The sequence below is a fragment of the Chionomys nivalis genome, chromosome Y, assembly GCF_950005125.1.
Source record: "Chionomys nivalis chromosome Y, mChiNiv1.1, whole genome shotgun sequence".
Taxonomy (NCBI): domain Eukaryota; kingdom Metazoa; phylum Chordata; class Mammalia; order Rodentia; family Cricetidae; genus Chionomys; species Chionomys nivalis.
The window spans coordinates 5,163,257-5,182,563 of record NC_080113.1 but is presented as its reverse complement, the minus strand read 5'-3'; the positions used below and the strand labels follow the sequence as shown (position 1 = coordinate 5,182,563).

Below are 19,307 nucleotides of genomic sequence, written 5' to 3'. Positions count from 1 at the left end.
CATCCCACTAAAATCAGGAACACGCCAAGGCTGTCCACTCTCTCTATACCTCTTCAATATAGTTCTTGAAGTCTTAGCAATAGGAATAAGACAACATAAGGGGATCAAGAGAATTCAAATTGGAAAGGAAGAAGTTAAACTTGCATTATTTGCAGATGATATGATAGTGTACATAAGCGACCCCAAAAACTCCACCAAAGAACTCCTACAGCTGATAAACACCTTTAGTAATGTGGCACGATACAAGATCAACTTCAAAAAATCAGTCGCCCTCTTATACACAAAGGATATGGTAGCAGAGAGGGAAATAAGAGAATCATCACCTTTCATGATAGCCAAAACAGCATAAAATACCTTTGGGTAACTCTAACCAAGGAAGTGAAAGATCTATTTGACAAGTACTTTAAGGCATTGAAGAAAGAAATTGAAGAGGGTACCAGAATATGAAAGGATCTCCCTTGCTCCTGGATTGGGAGGATCATCAGAGTAAAAATGGCAATTCTACGAAAGGCAATCTATAGATTCAATGCAATCCCCATCAAGGTCCCATCAAAATTCTTCACAGAACTTGAGAAGACAATAATCAACTTTATATGAAAAAACAAAAAAGCCACGATAGCCAAAACAATCTTATACAATAAAGGAACTTCTGGAGCATTACCATCCCTGACTTTAAACTCTATTACAGAGCTACAGTAATGAAAACAGCGTGGTACTGGCATACAAACAGAGAAGTTGAGCAATGGAATCGTATAGAAGACCCGGATTTTAACCCACAAACCAATGAACACCTCATTTTCGATAAAGGAGCTAAAAGTATACAATAAAAGAAAGAAAGCTTCTTCAACAAATGGTGCTGGCACAACTGGATGTCAACCTGTAGAAGAATGAAAATAGACCCATATCTATCACCATGCACAAAAATCAAGTCCAAATGGATGGGAAGTACCCTACAACATATGGGCACTGTTGATCGCTTCCAATGTATAACCCCAGCAGCACAGACATTAAGGGCAACAATGAATAAATGGGACCTCCTGAAACTGAGAAGCTTCTGTAAAGCAATGGACACTGTCACTAAGACAAAAAGGCAACCCACTGAGTGGGAGAAGATCTTCACCTACCCCGCAAAAGACAAAGATCTGACCTCCAAAATATATAAAGAACTCAAGAAACTAGACGTTAAAATGATAATTAACCCAATTAAAAAATGGGGCACTGAACTGAACAGAGAATTATCAACAGAAGTTCAAATGGCCAAAAGATACTTAAAGTCATGCTCAACCTCCTTAGCGATCAGAGAAATGCAAATCAAAACAACTTTGAGATATCATCTTACACCTGTCAGAATGGCTAAAATCAAAAACACCAACGATAGCCTTGCGGGAGAGATTGTGGAGAATGGGGTACCCTCATCCATTGCTGGTGGGACTGCAAACTTGTGCAACCACTTTGGAAATCAGTGTAGTGATTTCTCAGGAAAATTGGGATCAACCTACTTCTGGACCCAGCAATACCACTCTTGGGAATATACCCAAGAGATGCCCTCTCATCTGACAAAAGCATTTGTTCAACTATGTTCATAGCAGCATTGTTTGTAATAGCCAGAACCTGGAAGTAACCTAGATGTCCTTCAGTGGAAGAATGGATGAAGAAAGTGTGGAATATATATACTTTAGAGTACTACTATGCAGTAAAAAACAATGACTTCTCGAATTTTGCATGTAAATCGATGGAAATAGAAAATACGATTCTGAGTGAGGTAACCCAGACCCAAAAAGATGTCATGGGATGTACTCACTCTGTAATTTGTGATCCTAAAGCAGCTAAACAAGAGCGTAAACCCAAGGAAAAATATATAGTTATCCTCCTGGCTATGAGAAATAGACAAGATTGCCGGACAGAAAATTGGAATCTTGGTGGTGGTTTGGGATTGGGGTGAGGGGAGATGGGGAGAGAAAAGTGTGAAGGAGAGGATGAGGGGAACTGGGGGAAACGGGATGACTGGGGATAAAGGAAGGTTGGATAGGGGAACAGGGAAACTCATATCTTAGTTAAGGGAGCCACCTCAGGGTTGGCAAGAGACTTGAACCTGGAGTGGCTACCAGGTGCCCAGGGCAATGTCCCCAGTTATTTCCTTGGGCACCTGAGGATAGGGAACCTGAAATGAACCTATCCTATAGCCATACTGATGAATATCTTGCATATCACCATAGAACCTTCATCTAGCGATGGATGGAGATAGAGACAGAGACCCACACTGGAGCACTGGACTGAGCTCCCAAGGTTCTAATGAGGAGCAAAAAGAGGGAGAATATGAACAAGGAAGTCAGGACCATGAGGGGTGCACCCACCCACTGAGATGGTGGGGCCTATCTACTGGGGGCTCACCAAGGCCAGCTGGACTGTGACTGAAAAAGCATGGGATAAAACCGGACTCCCTGAACATGGCAGACAATGAGGGCTGACGAGAGGCCAAGGAGAATGGCACGGGGTGTTGATCCTACTTCATGTTCTGGCTTTGTGGGAGCCTAGACAGTTTGGATGTTCACCTTCCTAGACCTGGATGGAGCAGGGAGGACCTTGGACTTTCCACAGGGCAGGGAAGCCTGACTGCTCTTGGGAATGGAGAGGGAGAAGAAGAGGAATGAGGGGAGGGGGAGAGGGGCGGGAGGAGGGGGAGGGAAATGGGAGGTGGGGAAGAAGCTGAAAAAATTTTTTTCAATAAAAAAAATAATAAAATAAAACTCAAAAAGAACAGTATAGGGTAAATTAACTCTGGTTGTGTGTAGAATTGATTTCCCGTTCCCATGTCCATTATAGTCTATTTAAAAATATCTGTGACAAAGATCGTGGAAGGATGCAGAGAGGGAGAGAAGAAACAAAAGGAGGAAGAGTTGGAAGAAAGAGAATGAGACAATTATTGTGCTTACTAGATATCCATTTAAATTTTGGACTATCTTGATCTGTCACCTTGGAACTTCATGGCAGTGCAAAACAATCTGTATGTGATTATGCTGCTATGCTTCATGTAACAGAATAAACCCAGACAGATTGAAGCCTTATAATCTAAAATCTCATGGAACTCTATAATGTAACAAGAGAAGATCTTCAGACAAAGGTGTGACCTCGAAAATACATAAAGAACTCGAGAAACTGGACATTAAAACTCTAATTAACGCAATTTAAAAAATGGGGTATTGAACTGAACAGAGAATTCTCATCTGAAGAAGATCCAATGGCCAAAAGACACTTAAGGTCATGCTCAACCTCCTTAGCGATCAGGGAAATGCAAATAAAACAACTTTGAGATACCATCTTACACCTGTCAGAATGGCTAAAATCAAAAACACCAATGATAGCCTCTGCTGCAGAGGTTGTGGAGTAAGGGGAACACTCATCCATTGTTGTAAATCAGTGTGGCGGTTTCTCAGGAAACTGGGAGTCAACCTACCTCAGGATCCATCAATACCACGCTTGGGAATATGCCAAGAGATGCCCAATCATGCTACCAACACATTTGTTCAACTATGTTCATAGCAGCACTATTTGTAATAGCCATAACCTGGAAACAACCTAGGTGCCCCTTAATGGAAGAATGGATAAAGAAGGTGTGGCACATATATACTTTAGAGTTTTACTCAGCGGTAAAAAACAATGACTTCTAGAATTTTGCATGCAAATGGATAGTAATAGAAAACACTACTGAGTGAGATAACCCAGATCCCAAAAGGGGAATATGGTATGTACTCACTCATAAGCAGATTCTAGCCATAAACAAAGGACATTGAGCCTATAGTTCGTGATCCTAGAGAAGTTAAATAAGAAGGTGAACCCAAAGAAAAACATATAGTTATCCTCCTGGAATATTGGAAGTTGATAAGATTGTCGGGTAAAAGTTGGGAGCATGGGGGGGGTGTATTGGGGAAAGGGGAGATGAGGAGGGAGAAGAGGATTGGGGAGAGCTTGGGGAAATGGAACAACTGAGATGGAGGAAGGGTGGATATGGGAGCTGGGAAGAAGTTATCCTAACCAAGGGAGCCATTTTAGGGTTGGCTAGAGTCTTGGCTCTAGAGGGATTCCCAGGTGTCCAAGGGGATTTCCCCAACTAGTTCCATTGCCAGCAGAGGAGAGGGTGCTTAAACTGGTCTTATCCTATAGCCACACTGATGAATTTCTTGCATAACACCATAGAACCTTCATCTGGCTATGGACGGAGATAGAGACAGAGACCCACACTGGAGCACCGGACTGAGCTCTCAAGGTCCGAATGAGGAGCAGAAGGAGGGAGAAGATGAACAAGGAAGTCAGGACCATGAGGGGTGCACCCACCCACTGTGACAATGGGGCTGATCTAATGGGAGCTCACCAAGGCCAGATGGACTAGGACTGATGGAGCATGTGATCAAAGCAGATATCTGAAAGTGACTGACGATGAGGGCTGACTGAGAAGCCAAGGACAATGGCACTGAATTTTGATTCTACTGCATGAACTGGCTTTGTGGGGGCCTAGTCTGTTTGGATGCTCACCATACTAGACCTGGATGGAGTGGGAAGAACCTTGGACTTCCCACAGGGCAGGGAACCCTGACTGCTCTTAGGACTGGAGAGGGAGGGGAGAGGGATTGGGAAGAAAATGGGAGGAGGGAAGGAGGTGGAAATTTTTTAATAAATAGATAAATTAATTAATTAAAAGTAACAGCACTGTGGTTGGTTTTTTTTTTATTAGATTAAGAATTAGGTGAACAAAGCAGATTTCTTTTTGAAGACACTGAACTGTTTTATAGGATTTTCACTGACTAGAGTGAACAACACTTAAATATTCCAGTTTATGGCTCCTTTGTCTTGCTACAACCCTGTGGATCTAACTGTATATGTGACAGCAAAATGAGAGAAATCTGACAACTTAATAAACATAACATTTGAAAAGAAATACATAGAATCAGAATTAATTAGTTATTTGTAGTTTTTGCTTATAATTAAGTTTTTTTTTTTTTGGTTTTTTTGAGACAGGGTTTCTCTGTAGCTTTGGAGCCTGTCCTGGAACTAGCTCTTGTAGACCAGGTTGGCCTCGAACTCCCAGAGATCCACCTGCCTCTGCCCTCTGAGTGCTGGGATTAAAAGCGTGCGCCACCACCACCTGGCTTATAATTAAGTTTTAAGGTAGATTTTATCTTTTTGTTTTTTACTTTAGAAGTGTGTGTGCGTGTGATTAAAAATGAGCAAATGCTATGCCCTCCCCCCCCCCGCGGAAGTCTGAAAATAACTTCATGGAGTTGGTATTCTCCTTCCTCTTTTACATGGATGCCAAGGATCCAATTCTGTTTCTTGTTTTTGTTCAGAAAATTTTTACTGATTGAGCCATCACACTACACCTTTTAAGGAAAAATATTTTTAATTAGTGCAGCATGATTAATAAAACCCCAGAGATAGATACTGGAGTTTAACCTGAGGATCAGAAAAGCAAAGCAGCCAGGCACTGGCTGTTTCCTTTATCTCAGTCCCAAATGGGGATCCTGCATACAGGAATCTCAGCATGAGGCTGTTTCTCAGAGCTGTCTCCTCCAAGATTATATTTTTCTCTAGGACTGGGATTAAAGCATGCACCACTAATACCCGGCTTCTATGGCTAGCTAGTGTGGCTATAGGAATTAAAGATGTGTGCAACCCCTGCCTGGCCTGTATGTGTGCAACCCCTGCCTGGCTAGTGTGACTGTTTTGCACTGACCTTCAGACAAGCTGTACTTACTAAAGTACAAATGAAGTATCACTACACGTTAATATTTGAAATTTTCATACATATATACTATATATTTTGATCATGTCCATCCCGTTACTCAAATCTTACTGGCCCCAAGATTTCTTTCTCAATATATTTCCATCTCATGGTCATGTCCTTAAAAAGTACAAAAAGAAAACAAACATGCAAAATATCAGAAACTTCATGGATAACAAGTGCAGGGGTATGAGTATATCATTGGAACACATGGAATCATCAGTGTCCACACTCCTAAAGAAAAGTATCCCTTCCATAGTGACTACCAACTCCCAGCGGTTCCACAGCTGGGTTCTTAGCAGCAACTCCCCCATCAGAGATTACATTTTGACTGTCTTGATGGCTAAAGAAAAATGCCCCTCTCCAAGGGACTGTTAACTGATGAATCTTCTTTAGATAGGGGTGAGGTGCCTCAGCTTCTCCTTATCCGAGACATGACACTTCTTTTCCTGGTATCGTTTAGGCAAACACAACCACTGTGAGTTTGTGATTTAATTACCATGCGATGCCCATAAGACAGAAGTTCATAGTATTTGTTCTCAACCTTTGGTTCTCACTTTCTTGACACCTCATCTTCTGTGGTTCTTCCTGTGCGTTGGGTGATAGATTTTAATACAGATGTTCTATTTGGGGCTAAGCACTTTATTCACTTATTTGTAGCACTTTGCCAAATTTGTTTGTGTTAACAACTTTTCACTGCAAAATAAAAATTTAGAAACTCCTGCATTAAAGTTTAGAGAAATACTAAATTTTAGAGAAAGTTTAGGTGCATGTATAGAAAATAAATATTAGGAGGTAGTTTTAGAGCAAGACCTTTTATCAAATCAATAGTTATAGTTTTCCCTTTAAGGATGTTTATGATAATTATCAGCCATAAACTTTCTAACAAGGTTGATAGTGCCAGGCACAAATATTTTCTTTGAAGCAGGCCTCAAATGTAATAAAGAGGTCGGCCACCTCATGACAGTCTTACCTGTATTGCAGCTGTACATACACCTTGCCTGGCAGATAGGAATTGTAGCATGCAGGTTTCAGTGTTCAATAAGACCTTTGATATCTTTATCTCACCTGAGCCCCATCGAAAATTGTGCATAGCAACTTGCAGCATATTGGAAGATAGTCTTCAGGGACAAATTTTCCCATTATTTTAAGCTAATCTTTATGTCTTAAAATTGAAATATGACTTAACCAACAGCAGGACTTATTGTGTAGTTATGGTGGAAAACTGAAGTCAATGGAAATAACCTGTGTTGTTTTGAAACCTTTGGGAGAGCCCTGGGCAATAACTTGCAGAGGAATATCTTGTGCTGAGAACTGAGAGTTGTGTTTAATGTTAAACAACATATCTGCTAAGAATGTGACTTAATCAACAATATCCTTTACAGAGAGTTAATAAATAATAGACATCCTCGCTTAGCACAAATGCATTTTCATTATCACAGTCATAATGAGATCATGACCCACTTGCTTAGTATTCAAGTTGACATAACTAGATGTACCTTACACCCCTCCATTCACATTCATCCTTTCTTTCAGTATGTGCTTCTTTACATCTTTAGCACCACCAGTAGACTGAGTATTTTATTACATAGACACTCAGGACACCAAAGAGAATGACATAAGACCTCTTGCTCTGAGGTGATTATAATACATAAGGAAAGACTAACAAGTAAACCACCTTTAACAAGGTCAGATATATAACTACAGTTAGAAAGAATACAGGACATGACATGTAATTCACAGGAAGAATATCTAATATGTCTGCAAGAGATAAGGGGTTATTTCTTGAGTGAGATGATACCTAGACTCCATCATAAATTAGAAACAACCATAAGGATAGATATGAGTATATAATTATTCAAGGCAAATGTTGAAATAATAAATTATATATTATGTGAAAAATAGTAATAACTTCACTGTTGCTGGGACAGAAAGTAAAAATTTGTGAGTGATGGGAAATGAATTTGGAAAAAGGTCTGTGATGCAGTATACTCTACAGCACATAGAGGGGTCTCTTTGAATGATCACAGTACAATGTAATGGAAGTTGTATTTTAGGAATTTTATAATGCCTCCACTATGGATTATAAATCAAACAACAAAACTGGAGAGGAAAGGGAGTTAATTTATAAGACTGCTGCAGTGATCCAAAAATACATGATGATTTTCTTAATTACAGGCAACAAAATGAACAAAAATGAACAAGTTCAAACTACCCTTTGGTAGCTGTATGATCACTGACAATAAATTAAATGTATATAGACACTCTCAAGAAAGAAGGAACCATGGATGTTATTTTTCAATCCCAACACTAAGGAAGCTAAATTGTAATCCCAACACTGAGACAGTGGAACCAGGAATTCAAGTCCAGCTTGAATAAAATACTGCCTCAACAACCTAAAACCAAAACTGAAAAACACAAAAGACTATAAAATAAAAAATCCAGGTGAGTCAAAATAAAAACAAAAAACTTTTAGAACTTTATTCTTTCAGCATGGAAAACTAAGAAAATTTACACCATTATATGCCAACCATATACTGAAGAAGGAAGTACAAGAATGAAAACTTATTTTTGTGAAGTGAGATTATGAATTCACTTTTTAATGAAACTCATGAAGTAAACATATGTCCAACATAGAACAAATGTAACTCGTGTAGTAACAATGGATTTTATCAATATCGGTCAGTTCAAAACTGAAAAACCATAAGAGAAACCTTGGGCATTGTGGATTGGTTGGAACAGCGAGGAAAGGAAAGAATCCCAGGCAACACTAATGATAACTGGCTGTCAGTGTTAGTTAAATGTGCAAAGGTACAAACAGAAAAGTGAAACATAGGAGAGAGAAGAGTAAAGGGAGACAGGACTGCTGAAGAATATCAATGAGAAATTAAAAATAATGCTGCTATGAACACAGTAGAGCAAATGTCCTTGTGGTATGAGTGTGCAAGTTTTGGGTATGCCATAGAGTGGTATTACTGGATCTTGAGGTAGACTGATTTCCAGTTGTCTGAGAAACTGCCATACTGATTTCCAAAGTGTCTATAGAAGTTTGTACTCCCACCAGCAATGGAGGAGTGTTCCCTTTACTCCACATCCTCTCCAGAATAAGCTGTCATTGGTGTTTTTTTTTTTTTCAAACCAACCTACTTTATTTCCCAGTTAAAACATGTTGGTATGCTACAGATATAGTGCTAATGTATAATGTTTTCTGTGTATTAATTAGTTTCTTTTTTTTTGATCTTAGCCATTCTGACAGGTGTAAAATGAAATCTCAGAGTTGTTTTGATTTCCATTTATCTGATGGCTAATGATGTTGAACAATTCCTTAAGTTCCTTTTGACCATTTCAGATTCCTCAACAAAAAATTCTCTGTTTAGATCTACACCCAATTTTAATTGAATTATTTGCTGTTGTGTGGCCTAGTTTCTTGAGTTCTTTGTATATTTTGTAGATCAACCTTCTGCCTGATGTGGGGTTGGTGAAGATCTTTTTCTGTTCTATAGGCTGTCATTTTATCTTGTTGACTGTGACTTTTGTTTTACAGAAGCTTCTAGGTTTCAGGAAGTCCCATTTATCAATAGCCCATATCAGTGTCTGTGCTACTGGTGTCATATTCAGGAAGTAGTCTCCTTCCTTAAGGGACAGTCTTTGTTGACTCTCCATGGGAGGCCTCACCACCACTGAGGATGGGAACTTGTTTATGGGAAGGTTGGTGGAGTGGTAGGAGCAGAGGGAGAGGAAACTGGGACTGGAAGTAAAATAAAAAAAATATTGCTTAAAAATAATAAAAATATCAATGAGAATTGAAGCTAGTAACACAGTTTTTACTCTCATCTTGTTTGGGTGGATTCCTAGAAGATTTATATTCCCTTTGCTGAGCTTATAGCGACGGGAACAGTAACTAAAGATCTGCTATGACCATGCAAAATCTAAAACATAACTAAGAGCTTAACATTATGGATCTTCAGTGTGAGGCATGACATAATTTTTCCACAAACATTATTTGGTATGTTTTTACATTTTGATTTTTGGTTTGAGAATTCCATACATATAAATAATGTATTTGTTAAAACCCACCCCCATTTTTCTTTTCATTTCCTATTCCCTCATCCTCCCTCCAACTTAATAATTACTTTTTTTAAACATTAGCCCAATGAGTGTGTTTAGCACCATCTGCATATACATGTCTATAAGACAACCCTCTGTATCATGAGCACCCTCATAGTAACAACCTTAAAGAAAAATGCCTTTTCTGGGAGTAAGGTGAAGAATGTTATCCAGGAACACATTTAAAGCTGGGCATTCCAGTCTCTCATTCTTTACAAGGTGACCAGTGTTGGTCTCTGTATCATGCTTAAGAAAATATAAAATTTCTCAGTGGGGAGATAGCAGTTATACATGTCACACAAGAAAGAGTAGAATTGCTAGGTGGTGGTGGGGCATGCCTTTAATCCCAGCACTCGGGAGGCAGAGGCAGGCAGATCTCTGTGAGTTCGAGGCCAGCCTGGTCTACAAGAGCTAGCTCCAGGACAGGAACCAAAAAGCTACAGAGAAACCCTGTCTCGAAAATCCAAAAAAGAAAGAAAGAAAGGAAGGAAGAAAGGAAGGAAAGAAGGAAGGAAGGAAGGAAGAGTAGAATTCAGAACCTTAGAATCCATCAACTAAATATGTAGTGGACATGGCTGCCAACTCGATATCCAGCCCAGCAGTTGAGAAAAGCAGGTGTAAGACTAGCTTTATTGGTGAACACTTAGTTTGCTTGAGAGACCATGCCTCCGAAATGTAAGGTGGAAGAAGTAGGGAAGATTAGTGCAGTCAACCTTGCAGCATTATACAAATATGGGCATATACAACATCACATTTATACAGACATATAAGGACACAATTACAAATGGAAGAAAGAAAAAAGAACTATTTGATATTTAATTCCATAGAAAATTCATTGAGAACCTGTTTCTCCTGTTTTAAGCAAAGGGACTTCACCTTCCCAAAGCCAGAACTGGGTAAAGAAGCAGAGACACAGATCACTACATGCACGTCTGAAATCATATTTCCAGAATAACACAGCTCTCAGTTCATAGCACTATAACACTCACAATTAGTATGATATAAAAAATCAAATTCTTCAATTGAAAAATACAAAATTTGTTCCTCACAAAGTAGAGTGGAAGTGGAAATGAAGAGATGTGGATAAGGTGGGGGGAGCAGAATGGCATAACTGAGACCAAGAACTCATTGTGTTTTTAACACCCGATCTCTTTCACATTTGAAAACCACAACTAGAAATCATGATGCCAAGTGAACAAAGTTTTAGTGAGGTATGTAGAAGATAGAGAGCAGGGCAATCTAGTGTGCCTAGAGTACTAGTAAGACATGAGGAAACCATGCAGAGTAAAGAAGATTCAGATTCTGGTACTGCAGTGGCGTTAAATGTGTGGCTTCCCACTTTTTAGTGTTTATGTATTTAAAAAAACAAACAAAAAAACCAAAAAAAGAAGTTTTCCAGTTAGAGATGAGGGTGCAGCCAAAGGATGGATGCTTTTTTGATAGCACGTTTGATGGATCTGCTTAAAGTCTATGTTTTTCTCAGATCTTACTGATGGGTTCACCCCACCTCACATTCTCTCCTCTCCAGCCTCACAACCTAGTCCTAAACCAGTCAGGCAGCAGCGTGGAGGACTCACCTGCCTTCTTGTAGGCAAGCTGATTCTTCCAGAAGGCCCTGATTATGATGTCTCACATTGTAGACAATGAGGAGCCCTGACGTCTCCTGCAGTATGTAAGGCCGGGCAGCAGACAGCTCAAGCCAGTTATCACCAGGCTGTTAAGGAAAGAAGCTTCTTGCTCCCAGATTACTCCAGCTGGCCTGTGCGCTCCGACTGCCGATACTCCCTGAACGTGGTGCCTCCTTTCCGAAGAAAGGCGTCGCTAGAGAGCGCCATGAACATCGTATCCATCCTCCTGGGCAGCATTGTATTTGCCTTCATCTTTTACATCCTGGAGAGACTATTTCAGGTAAGCAGTATGTAACATTAAAGTAGCTAAAGGCAAGCACAGCCATGTCTTTGAAAGACTGCCGAAAGAGGAAAGGAACTAAGGGAAGAAGACCAAATAACGCCTTTCCTCTCCATAGAGCCCTGACATTTTTGATGTTTGTCCCACATAAACTTCTTAAGCGCTCACAATTGAATTCAGTAGTTAGGTTAAGAAAATACATGTGTCACCAATAATATGGCAAGTTCCACCGATCCTCTCCCTCACCACAAGAAAACGGGAGACCTGAACTGGTCTGTTCTTCACCATCAAAGTCTCACCTTAAGAATGGGTCCTTTCTCTTGTCTTCTCTCACTTCTCTGGTGGTATCCTGTGTAAATGTGAATTTCCTGGTGTTGGTCTAAAATAATAAGTGCAGTAATTTATAATAGAATTAATGTCATATGTCAAGGTTACTACTGAGTTTCATAAAGCAAGAACATGGCTGTACAAGGCAACCTCCATGCCTTCTTCTTGAATCTTTGCCTGCACAAAACATTGTACCCTTTTCTCAATTTTGTAGTTTGTTTTCAAACTGTTTCCTTTTTGTGTAGAAGCATTTCAATTTCGTGTGATCTTATTTTTATTGATTTTTGGGACTGTTTCCTATGATATTGTAACTGTGTTCTAAAGTCCTTAAGTGTGTTTCCTATCTTTTACCACACACAAAAGTCACTCCCAAGTGTATCAGATACTGACATTTAAAGTCATGACTCCACTTTAAGTGGAATCAGTTTCTTTTCTTTTTGTATTTCTCCCATTGTACTCCACTCCATCTCACCATGGAGCCAATTTCCTGTTTTCCCTCCCTCAATGGCTTTAGGAACTGCCAAGTTCTCACAAGTATTCTCAGATCCAAATGTGTGTGCATGAATGGTACTTAAAATTCCAAGTGCAATGCAATATCTGTTCATAACCAAGTTATCATGAGTAAGATTTTGGAAATTACTAGGCTGGAAAAAAACAGTTGTAATTTTTTTTACAGATAAAAGTGAATGAAAGGTCACCTGAGTCAACCTCTCCTGTACCCCTTCAAAAAAATCCCATTCGGACCACACAGGAACAATGCTGCACATCTCACAGTCAACAACTTCAATCTTGCCATGTTAACATCACACAGTTGTTATCCATGTACAAAAGAATACTAGTTGATCTGAACATCATGGAAAATGAGCTCGCTAAACTGGAACAACTCCTGTCTATTCAGGACTCACTTGGCTAGTCAAAGACCCACTGTGACAGTTCCAGTAGATACTGACAATGAAAACAACCGATAAATTCTACTGATTTAGATTCTTGCAAATGAGTTTTTATTTAAAAGAGTAAGGTGACAGTATATGCTTATACACCTAGTATATGCTTATACTTAAAGAATCCTTTCCATGTATTTACGAAGACACCTTTCATGGGGAAGGAATTTGAATAACAACACAGGAAAAGCCAGTTCAAACCTTTGGGTATTTGACAGAAAGCTGCATTTAAAAGTTTATAGCTGTGATACAACAATCTGAAGTACATTCTGTTGGAAGAGTTTTGTCCAGTAGATTGCATCATAATACCATAGACATCTACAACTTTGATTAGAGTGCGAGGAATTACACAGGCCTGGTTTCTGTTAGGAAAACAACGGTTTTTATCAATGTTTGTAGCTATTATTGGGCTCCCTATAATTTATATATTTTAGAAATTAAGATATTAAAATTTTTTTCATACTTGATTTAATGATGTAAGTCTTTAACTACTCCTAAAGTCAAATACAATAACTTCTATTTCAATTATCCACTATCAAATAAAGTTTTCTTTTTCTAGTTCCTGAGATAGGTTTTCTTTGTAGCTTTGGAACCTCTCCTGAAACTAGCTCTTATAGACCAGGCTGGCCTTGAACTCAGTGAGATCTGTCTGCCTCTGCCTTCTGGGTGCTAGGATTAAAGCCGTTTGTCACCACCACCCTGCTCAACTAAGTTCTTTTAAAAGTCATTTTAAATGTGTGCAATTCTCCCTATAACACAAGTAGAGCCTATAAAAGAGGACCACTCTTTATTTATTATCCCATTTTATTTTTAAATGTGTGTCTTTATTGCTTGTACTATACAAATATGAGGAGTAAGGAAAAGACAGTAGGGATGGGAGAAAACTATCAGATAACACACATAAAAATGAAAAAGCAGACGATCCCATACCATCATTACACACCCCTACCCTACTGGGTTTTTTTGTAAATGCTTTATCTGAGGGGTGTAGTGGGAGAGTAAACAAGGAAAACTCAATTCCAAATGCCCAGAGATATTGAGGATGGGGAAGCTTGGCCACAGCAGCTGGTGGACACTCTCCTCCATTGTACCCCATGGGATCAAACACTCAGGCTGGTGGTGTGAACTGAGCTCACTCACACATGTGCTGCATACAGCTGTGGTCACCTGTATCCCATGAAACTAGATGTTCAATGCTAGGGCAGGGTGCTCACTGGCACCTACCACACTGACACAGATTCTGATTCGCACATTCAACTTAATGCTCCAGAACTGGGCGGGGGAGGGGGGGGACTGGATGAGGTGGCACCCATTCCAATGTATACCAGAGACATCTATCCCCATCTCTCTCCCCTTTCAGACTGCAGTCAAGTATTAGGGGCTTATTACTGTCTTGTTGTGAAAAGTGTAACACTCAAGGTTAGCTTCCCTCTGACCCTAGCAGAAAATGAGCCATCCAAACGGCTGGGACCCAGCGGGAGACAGGGCTGGCTAGAGGGGATCCCTGGTAAGATATACAGCTGTGGACAGGAAGGCTGGGAAGGATTTCCCTTACTCCTCATATTTGTAAAGTACAAGCAATAAAGACACATATTTAAAAATAAAATGGGATAATACATAAATAAAGAGTGGTCCCCTTTTATAGGCTCTACTTGTGTTATAGGGAGAATTGCACACATTTAAAATGACTTTTAAAAGAACATAGTTGAGCAGGGTGGTGGTGTTCATCCTGCCCTGTGCAAATCAAGAGAGCAGCTTGGGAAGAAGTGGCAGGTTCAAAAGGCAGCTCCTTGTACCCCCACCAAGACCCAAGGGCTTGGCTCCACTTTCTATGATGCCAAATCCAGATGCCTGGACTTCCAAAGGCCTCTGTCTGTCCCTGGACATTATGGTTTTTCTGCCCCAGGTGAGGTGGTGGCAGATAGGTTGGTTGTCCAGATAACATCATACAAGGACTCTAGTGCTGGAGGGGCCAGGTTTCATCCAAATGTGGCCTCTTCTGGCTTGCCCCCAAACCCAGGTAAGCACATGGCTCCCCACATTACCCACTTGGAGGATGTGGTGATATAACTTTTCTTCATCCTCCCAACAGTCCATCCTCCCAATAGCACTCATCTGGGAGCTGAGGGGAGACTGGAAGAGAGGGCTTCCAGGACCGCTAAGGCTGGGCAAGAGCTGAAGGAGAAACTAGATATGGAAGTGAGGGGCACATGGAAGGGAATAAAAGCCAAAAGGCAAAAGAATTTTTTCTCTAAAAGACACCCAGGCAGTGGACGGCAGCCATGCTTCAGTCCTGTGGTTCCAGAGGGCTGCTCAATCTCTGGTGCTGGTGGAGTAGGAGAACTGCTGAAGTGCATCTGCTGCTCCAGTTCCAGCAAGCCAGGCTGTCATAGCGTTCCAGGGCTGTGACTGTGATTAACTTGGCAGTGACCTCATCATCAAAGTACCTTGTGTCCACTTCGGACATGACATGAGATTTAAAAGGTGGCAGGAGCTTTCTCTGTACCACATCCTGCCAGTTGATGTGGAGGAAGAAGCTATGCTCCATGACCTCCTTTACATCACTGAGACCTCCACCAAGCCTCTGCTTAGGGTCCTTCTTCAGTCCAGCCAACAAGGACTTGGCCTCTATCCAACCATTTCTGGGAATTAGATCTCTTCCATGAAAATGGCCTCAATGAGGTGCTCAAGGTCCTGGTTGTAAAGGGCAGGCGGCCACACATCATCTACATGACTGCACCCCAGCCCTCCAGTCCACTGCACAACTGTAGTCATTGTCTTCCTGCTCCTCAGGTGCCAGGAACTTGGGGTACCACAGAAGGTTTTCATGGTGGCCCCATCACTGATGCCCTCTATGCACAAGCTAAAGTCAGAGATCTTGATGTGCCCAATTTTGTCCAGAATAAGGTTTTGCAGCTTGATGTCACAGTACCCCACATTCTTTGAGTTCAATTACTCAAGAGCTGACACGATCTCTGTACCATAAAATTGGTACTGATACTCTGTGAAGACTTGCTCCCGAGAGAGATGAAGAATAGCTCACCCCCTCCATCACAAAGTTTGGAAGGCATACTTCAGGATGGTAAGAAAGGGATGCATGGTGTTCTGCAGGACCAGCTCTCAGTGAGTGTGGGGGGCAACTTCATCTTTGGCAATGGTGACTTCCTTCCTCAGGATCTCCATGGCATAATAGCAGCCAGTGGCCTTCTCCTGCACTAAGATGACTTTGCCAAAGGTGTCCTTACCTGCGAGTTTGGAATAATAGAGGTCTTTCATGGTCACTTTGGCCCATTCCTTGTTGACAACCACTACCATCATCTCAGATGTGGAAGAGTCAGTCATTAGGGGAGCCATACTTGTACGCTATAGCATCCTCACCTGGGTCCCCTACTTCAACTTGGACACCATCTGGATAGCCCATCCACTCTTCTGGAGAGTCAATGTGGAAGGTCTTCTCCATGATCATGGTAAACCAGCAAAATCACACACCATGTTATTCATGAAATAGCTGTGGGGTGGCTGGGGCAGGATCGATTTTCTTCAGCTAGGGTTAGGTATTTCCTGTTGCAGCTCCTGTGATCTTGCAGAATCACAGCTGTATTAATCACAAATCCATAGGTGAACCCAGTTCTGAAACAATAGCAGTGTCAGATCTTATCGTGAACCATCACCTTGGAGTAGTTTTACTAGTTACATTAGCATAAAGTTTGAGTATCAATCCTATATAAAATGCAACATGACTGCATTCACAGAATCTAACCTGCACCCAGTACAGTTGTTATTATTTTCTGTTGTTGTTATAATTACCCTGTCAGAAAGCAATTCCAGGAAAAACAAGCTTATTTTAGCTTGCTGTTTCAGAGGGATTGAGTCGATAATCTATCATAACGTAATATATATAATATAATATAATATAATATAATATAATATAATATATAATGATATAATCTATCATACATGTGGTATGAGCAGGGCTCTAATTAGTTCCATTTACATCCACAAACAGGAAGCAGAGAGATCACAATCTGGGTAAATATTTATATTCTCAAAGCCTGTCATTTCCAGCAAAGATGTATCTCCTGGAGGTTCTATAACCTGAAACTCACCACCAGTTGGGGACTGAGTGTTCAAATACCTGAGTCTACAAGGATCATTTTCCATGTAAACCATTGAAGTATGATTTTGCACACTTTCAACTCTTTCTTTTGTACATTTTTTTTTTAATTTTTATTAAGCTCTACATTTTTCTCTGCTTTCCCCAGCCTCATCCCTTTCCTTGAACCCTCTCCCAAGGTCCCCATCCTCCTAATTTACTCAGAAGATCTTGCCTTTTTCTACTTCCCATGTGGATTAGATCTATGTGAGTCTCTCTTAGTGTCCTCATTGTTGTCTAGGTTCTCTGGTATTGTGATTTGTTGTCTGTTTTTCTTTGCTCTACGTATAAAAACCATTTATGAGTGAGTCCATATAATAATATTCTTTCTGTGTTTGGATTACCTCACTCAAAATGATGTTTTCTAGCTCCATCCATTTGCTTGCAATATTTTTTTCTGCTGTGTAGTTTCTAAGGTGTAAATGTACCACATTTTCCTTATCCATTCTTCTACTGAGGGGCATTTAGGTTGTTTCCAGGTTCTGGCTATGAACATAGTTGAGGACATGTCCTTGTGGCACAATTGAGCATCCTTTGGATATATACCCATAAGTGCTATTACTGGGTCTTGAGGAAGATTGTTTCTAATTTTCTGAGAAATTGCCTACTGACATCCAAAGGGGCTGTACCAGAATGAATTCTCAGCAGCAATGCAGGAGTGGTTCCTTTGCCTCACAATCTTTCTAGCATAAGTTGTCATCAGTGTTTTTGATCTTGGCCATTCTTATACTATAAGATGTAATTTCGAGTTTCAATAGCCAGCCAGCAGCAAGGTAGGCTTTTTGTCTGCAAAGTCCCTGGCCAGCAAGGGGCCCTGTTCCTGTACCAGATGATCCATCAGAGGGGTTAGTGAGTTCCTGACCTGCGGCAGAAGACTGGGAAATGAAGCATAGACATTCCTCAACCCCCTAAACTTCCTAGTCATTCTGCAGGGGCTTCTCTCCCCGGCTACTGCCTCTCTCTTCCTATCCCATCCCAGCTTGCACCCAGGAACCCCCTCCCTTCTTCCTAACTTCTTTGGGGTGGTAAGATCCCCCAGCTCAGCCTGTTTGGGTACTGGGACAGGGTGTAAGAGCAACTGGCCAGGAGTTCCTTTGTTTCAATAACTTGCCTGATGCAAGGTTGGCCTTTTGTCTATGAGGTCCCTGGCCAGCAAGGGGACCTGAACCTGTACCAGATGATCCATCAGAGAGCATTTGAAGGAAGAGATGGGCAGGTGCCAATGCAATAATTCCTCCAACAATCTGAAAAACAACATGTTAATACCCGAACCCAGCCACCTTATAACAGGAGGACTTGAACACCATAATTCAGAGGTAGAAAAAATTGACATTATGAAAGCAACAGAGTCCCTTAAACAGGAGGTGAAAAACTCCCTTAAAGAAATGGATGAGAGCCTGGTCTTCCTGCAGGGGCTATATTCCCCGGCTACTGCCTCTCTCTTCCTATCCCACCCAGCTTGCATCCGGAACCACCCCCCGCCCACCTCCCTCCCCTCTTAGGACACATAACATCACCCATCTCAGCCTGTTTGGGCACTTTGACCAAGTTGTGAGGGAAACCGGGTGGGCGGGAGTCCCTTTGTCTCAATAGCCTACCTGCAGCAAGCAAGGTAGGCCTTTTGTTTGCAAGCTATCTGGCCAGCAAGGAGTCCTGATTTCAGCACCAGAAGATCCATCAGTGGGCAAGAAGATCTGATCCTGTAAATGAAGATCCATAGGAGAGCATTCAGAGGAAGAGATGAGCAGGTGCCAATGCAAGAAATCACCCAACAATCTGAAAAACAACATGAAACCACCAGAACCCAGTGACCTCACAACAGGAGGACATGAAGACCTTAATCAAGAAGAAGTAGAAAAAATTGTCTTTATGAAAACAATAGAGTTCTTAAACAACATGTAAAAAACACCCCTATAGAAATGGATGAGAAGTATAACAAAAAGTTTGAAGAAATGAGTAAATACGTAAATAATACCCTGGGAAACCAAGAAAAAATGATCAAATAGGTATTAGAAACAGTTCAAGAATTGAAAGCTGAAATTGAGCAAGAAAGAAAACACAAACTGAGGACCAGCTGGATATGGAAAATCTGGGT

General features: G+C 40.9%; 2 pseudogenes; both read right to left on the bottom strand.

Moving 5' to 3' along the window:
* LOC130868812 (ubiquitin-like modifier-activating enzyme 1 Y) overlaps nucleotides 1-19,307 on the bottom strand; it is a 964,755-nt pseudogene that overhangs the window by 891,541 nt on the left and 53,907 nt on the right.
* On the bottom strand, nucleotides 15,373-16,534 carry LOC130868830 (RAC-beta serine/threonine-protein kinase-like; annotated as a pseudogene).